The sequence below is a fragment of the Hemiscyllium ocellatum genome, chromosome 27 (genome assembly GCF_020745735.1).
Source record: "Hemiscyllium ocellatum isolate sHemOce1 chromosome 27, sHemOce1.pat.X.cur, whole genome shotgun sequence".
Lineage (NCBI taxonomy): Eukaryota > Metazoa > Chordata > Chondrichthyes > Orectolobiformes > Hemiscylliidae > Hemiscyllium > Hemiscyllium ocellatum.
In genome coordinates, this window is record NC_083427.1 from 1,601,451 (window position 1) to 1,607,725 (window position 6,275).

Here is a 6,275-nt window from a genome sequence, read left to right on the forward strand (position 1 = left end):
AAACGCTGGAGAAACAGAACAGGTTTTCAATAATTTGTGGAGAGAAACTGACTTTGAGGTGGATATCACTCTTCTCCAAAACCTCTTCTGACGACGGAGAGCCATATTTTCGTGTTGAAGAAAATCTCCTTTTCGCTTTCCCTCATTTGATTTGAAACTGTTCCACCCATTTATTGCCTCATCTACTAACGGAAAGATGTACATTGCGTGCCATTCTATATTTGTCCCACATAATCTTCGACAAGCCAACAATGATATTCCCAATCTTCTATGATCTGAGGAAAGCAACAGCAGTATATTCAAACTTTTGTTGCAGCTTACTTCCATCAACTCAGGCTGCAAGCTAATTAATCTCCTCAGCAACTTTGCTCGCGCAATCAGTATATTGCCACAACTTGGTGACTACCATTTCATACTGAACTCAAGCTGTGGTCTGACCAACGATTTGTACATTTCCAAAGTAACCGATTCCTTGACCAACAAAGGGAAATGTTCGTTATTCATTCTTAACTATGCTAATTACTTGCTTGCTGAAAATGTGTTGCTGGTTAAAGCACAGCAGGTTAGGCAGCATCCTAGGAACAGGAAATTCGATGTTTCGGGCCAGAGCCCTTCATCAATTACTTGCTTGCACAACAAGGTATGCCTAACTTTCCGTAGTTTCCGTGGTGATAACATTCATGGAATAATATCTTGCATCGTTCACCATTCACTTAACACTTCAATGTTCGCATTGGAATTCCGTTTACTGTTAGTCTGCGTACCGTCAAGTTCTTTTAAACCCTTTTACTGTGTTCGTGATGAATGGTAGAGTAGGTTCAAATGTCCGAATGGCCTCCTACTCTTCTTATTTTAAATCTTCACATACTCGCAAAATTTGAAAAAAACACAAGTCATTAACGTTCACGAACCACATCACAGACCCCAGCATTGTGAAACCTCAATGGAAACAGAATTCGAGTCACAGAAGGATTCTGCTTCCCTCGTCTTGAATTTTGATACAACGTACCAATTGGCCATGGATTCCATGGTGTCTTACTCTCTTGACATGTCAGCCATTAATGAACTCATTATAATGTTTGCTAAAGGTATCAAGCTCTTCTTCAGAAACCTGATTGACGTTTTAAAAGTCTCGACTGTGAACATTTGTTTATCAAATCCATGCCGAGTCCGTCATCAATCCATAACTCCTCAAAAGCAAACATGATCTTTCACTTTAAATTCTTTCGAATAAATTCATTAGAACTGATGCTGGACGATTGTCCTGTAGGTTTTCTGGCGATCCTTTTCTTAATATTATTTTCAAATGATGTGCCGAATTTAGAAGTACACGGTTCTCCTGAGACTTCACCGTTGGCCAGAGAGGATTCGATCCCTACTGGCAACGTCTGTGGTATTTCTTCCCTGGTCTCTTTCAACTTCTTAAAAGAAGCTTCCCTCAGCTTTCTGGGTTTATCCAAATAGGAGGCTTTTTAATCCCAGTAAACTGTTTTCTGTCTCTGGCTTTCCCCTCTTTCCTGGACATACACACATTCTGAGCTTTTGTCATTCTTATTAGCTTGCTTCACTTCAAATTGATATTACATTTTCTCAACCATGATACCTCTACTTATTTCAGCGGTGTCAATTGTTAAGACCAATGCAACGTATTTATTGAGGATAGTGCTCATGACTTGCACTTGCGTGCACAGATTGTATCTATGTTCTGTGTTCACTCCTACTGATTCCCAAGCTATTTCCATGCTCCATACATTTCTCTTCAATGTTCTACTTTCCTTCTAAATTTTTCCTTTGCACTTCTCTGACTCTGGACACACTGTCGTATTCAGAACTGGGTCTGTGCATTTGTTCATTTTTATTTTAAAAATCCTCAAGTTTGTAACTCTTGACATTAAATGTTATCCTTTCTTCGAGGTCGTTGCTTGATTTTATAGGAACATATTTGGTCTGAACTTCTGATATTTTCTTCTTGACGACTCCTCGAGTTATGACGACTTGATCTGCAAGTATTTTCTCCCAGTGGACATTGACCAATTTGCATTTTTTAAAATTAATTACCCTGTCCAGATGTCAGTGCTCTTATTCTCAGGCAATCTTTGTTATTTTTCCTTTGCTATCCCAATTCGAACTGGGTTATGTTTATTATCTCTACATTGCTCATTTGTAAATATAACTTACCAATTTCTTTTCATATTCTTCTGGATTGCGAGTGAACCTGTCAAGCTTCCTCATTCTCTTTTGAACTACATTCATTCAGGCAAGTGATTAGTCGTCCAACGTACTCCAGATTTAAGCATTCTACATCGTAAAAAGGCTTTAGAATGTCAGGAGTTGAGTTATTTGCCGCAGTATTCCAAGCTTCTCAACTGCATTTCCAGCAATTATGTTTGTATAGCTTCTAGAGTACACTTTGTGGTCAAGTGAAATGCCCACGATGTTGATAATGTAACTTCTTGGACATATATATTGTCTGAGATGTTTGTGCCATGAATGCTACTTATCACTTGCCATTCCAAGCCTGAGTACTGCATTTGCCTTTGTGCATTTGAACGTGGGCCGCTTCATTACGTAGTTAATTGTGCTAACTGTTGTGTAACTATCAGCGACCATCTCACGATATGATAAGGTGAGCATCATTGATGAAGCAGCCAAAGATGGTTTGGACAGGACAACAGCCTGCGGAACTCCGGCAGAGATGTTGTGGAAGAGAGATGACTGATATCCAAAATTCGCAAATAGCTTCCTTTCTGCCAGGTATGAATGCAATCATTAAACTTTTGCTTCCAAAGTGTTTTGGAAACAAAGTATCAAAATGTAGTGTTACAATTCTGTTCGGGGTCCACCGAACACTACGAGATCTGAGAGAATACCATTAAGTCATCATGTAAGTTTGTACAACAATAAATGGATTTTAAGTTAGACATCTTTTGGTTTTCCTGTTGTGTGGAGAATGTGAAGAAGACTGAACATCAGGATCTAACTATGGAAATGTCACTTTCCTATTTGCATCTCATCTGCAAGTTGTGAATAGAGATCGGAGTGCTGAATAGTGTCAAAGAGGGAGGGAAGGCAGAGATAGTTGATTTGGAGGGAGTGTCATGTAATTGGGTGTAACAAGTGCCATGTATCTACCTTCAGCCAATTAAAAGCTGACATCAGGAATCAGACTTTAATACAATATCGTGATGGTTTGCTACCTCGCAACTGATCTCTCAAAGTCAATTGATATCTCATGTATATAAATTCCTTAAGATGTTTCTAAAATGTGATGAGATATTCATTGATATGACAGAACAGAACTTGTCCCCATTAAGGGATTGTTCTTGATTCAGTTTCCAAAAGAATAAATAACTTATTTGGCATTGTACTTAAATGTGACAAAAAAGGATTCTTTTTTAAGAAAAATGCGAAACGATTTCTGACACCTTCACTTCCCAAATGTTTTTCCAGGTGCGAGAAGAAAAAATCATTTCCTCTACCAGACGATACATTTAACCCATGGGTCCAAGAATGACAGGAAATTACTCGTTCGGGAATTGCTTCGGATCGTAGAGGCAATTCCAATTCTCTTATGTGCAGGAGCAGGAATTCCGAGAGTATGCATGACCTCAGTTATTACAACATCGACATTCCACGAACTGTACATGGTCTTGACTCCCAGTAGTTGCATGTAAGTGCTGAACATTGGATGAAGGTGCATCCAAATTTCAGACTTTGCGTTTTCTGTGAAAGAGTCATCGAATCATAGAGATATACAGCATAGAAACAGACCATTCTGTCCAAGTTGTTCCTCACAAAAAGATATTGTAAGCTATTCTAGTGCCATTTTCCAGCACTTGGCCCATATCCTGCACAACCCTTTCTATTCATATACCCATCCATATGCCTTTCAAATGCTGTGATTGCACTATTCCCCACCATTTTCTCTGGCAGCTTATTCCATATATGCGCCACATACTGCGCACAAAGGCTGCCCCTTATGTACCATTTATATCCTCCCCTCTTATAAGAAAAAAATCCCTTTAATTCTGGATTTCCCGACCTCAGGGAAAAGACTTGTCTGTTTTCTCCTATCAATGCCCCTCATGATTTCTTTAGGGTTAATACTTAGCCTCCAATGTTACAGAGAAAACAGTCCAAGCCTATTCAGTCTCGCCCTATAAGTCAAGTCCTCCAACACTGGCAACATGCTTGTACTTGTTCCCTCACTCTTTTAAGTTTCACAACATCATTTCGATAAGAAGGAGACCAGAATTGCACGCAATATTCCAAAAGTGGCTTAAGCAACGTCTCGTACAGCCGAAATGTGACATGCCAATTCCTATATTCAGTGCTCTGCCTAATAAAGTAAAGTATTATCAACCACTTTTTGATTATCCGATCCACCTGCAACTCTACTTTCAAAGAACTATGACCTGCACTCCAAGGTCTCTCTGTTCAGCAACACTCCCCAGGACCGTTCCTTTAAATATAAATGTCCCGCTTTGGTTTGTATTTCAACAAAAAAAGCATCTCACGTTTTTCTAAATTAACCTCCATCTGCCATTCGTCAGCCCAAAGATGGGCGGCACAGTGGCACAGTGGTTAGCACTGTTGCCTCACAGCACCAGACACCTGGGTTCAATTCCTGCCTCAGGCGACTGTCTGTGTTGAGTTTACACATTTTCCCGTGTCTGCGTGGGTTTCTTCCGGGTGCTCCGGTTTCGTTGCAGGTCAGGTGAATTGGTCTTGCTAAATTGCCCATAGTGTTCGGTGAAGGGGGGAATGGGTCTTAGTGTGTTGCGCTTCAGTGGGTTGGTGTGGACGTGTTGGGCCGAAGGGCCTGTTTCCATACTGTAAGCAATCTAATAAAATCTGAAATGTGATCAAGTTCCCGTTGTACTCTGAGGTAACCTTCTTCATTGTCCACTTCGCCTCGAAGCTTGGTGCTCTTTCCTGAAACTGTGCAGAATTGTCATTGGTTTCTCTCTGAGTTCAAATAGGCAATTAATGCTTCCAATACACTGATAAAATCGCCTTGCAACAACAGACAAAAATTGTCAGGTTTTTAAAGGTGAATGAAATTTTCAGCAATTAAATGGAATCTGTAATGATGCAGATGCAGTAAACTATTGCTGGCAAAGTTTGGGATCATATGTAGACGACAGGGAAACTCAATGATGAAATAGCCCCATTCATAAGGGAGAGGATAGCATGGAAGATGGGTCAGACGTGAGGTATGGATGAAAGTATAGAACCCAGAGGTCTGGAGTGAACCACAGTGACGGCTTTTAGGAAAGCATGCATAGTTAAGAATAGAATGAAAACGTTAAAATAACTTCTTGATAGAGCACAATTGAGAGAAATTAATCATATCCATGACACATGACATTCCCAACGCTTGCTGCAAATCCGCCACTTCATCAACGCAATCTTGAAAATTGACACTGTGACAATATCTCAAGTACTTTTTTTTCGATGGACTGCAGCATTTCACTCCCTCTGTCTCAGTGAGAGGATCAGTATGTTTGTGGCATAACTGAGAATTATCACAACCAATACTCTATCAGTGCACGGTCAGTTTGTTTAGAAATATATTTTTCAATTTTCCCACATAGCTCATGGAGTGCACTTTGTTGTTTCGGTAAAGTATCAAAGGCACGTTTTAGAGCTGGAACAGAGCAACCATAGAATCAAAAGGTCATAGAGATGTATAGCATCGAAACAGAGCCTTCGGTCTGACTAGTCCATTTCAGTCTGATATCCTAAATTAATCGAGTCTTATTTGCCAGCAGTTGTGTCATATCTATATGAAAACTTTCGATTTCGGCACCCATCCAGTTGTGTTTTAAATGCTGCAGTTGTACCAGTCCCTACCATCTCCTCTGGCAGTTCAATTCCACACATGCACTATCTTCTGTCTGGAAAAAGTTGCTGCTTATGTCCCTTTTTAAAACTTTTCCCTCTCACCCTCATTCTTTGCCGTCTCGTTCTGGACTCTCCGACTCCAAGAAAAGGTCGTTTCGGTTTATCCTATCCATGTCCCTCATGACTTTATAAACCTCAATGTGGTCAACCCTCAGCTTCTAACGCTTCAGGGAAAACGGTCCCAGCCTATTCTCCCTCTCCCTACAGCTCTTCAAACTTGGCGACATTGTTGTAAATCATTTCTGTACCCTTCCATGTTTCGCAACAACATTTCTGTGGGGAATGTGTGGGGGCGGGAGAGGGTGGGGTGTATGTGAAGGTGGCGGTGGAGTCCAGGACTGCACACACTATTCCAAATCACCAGGTCC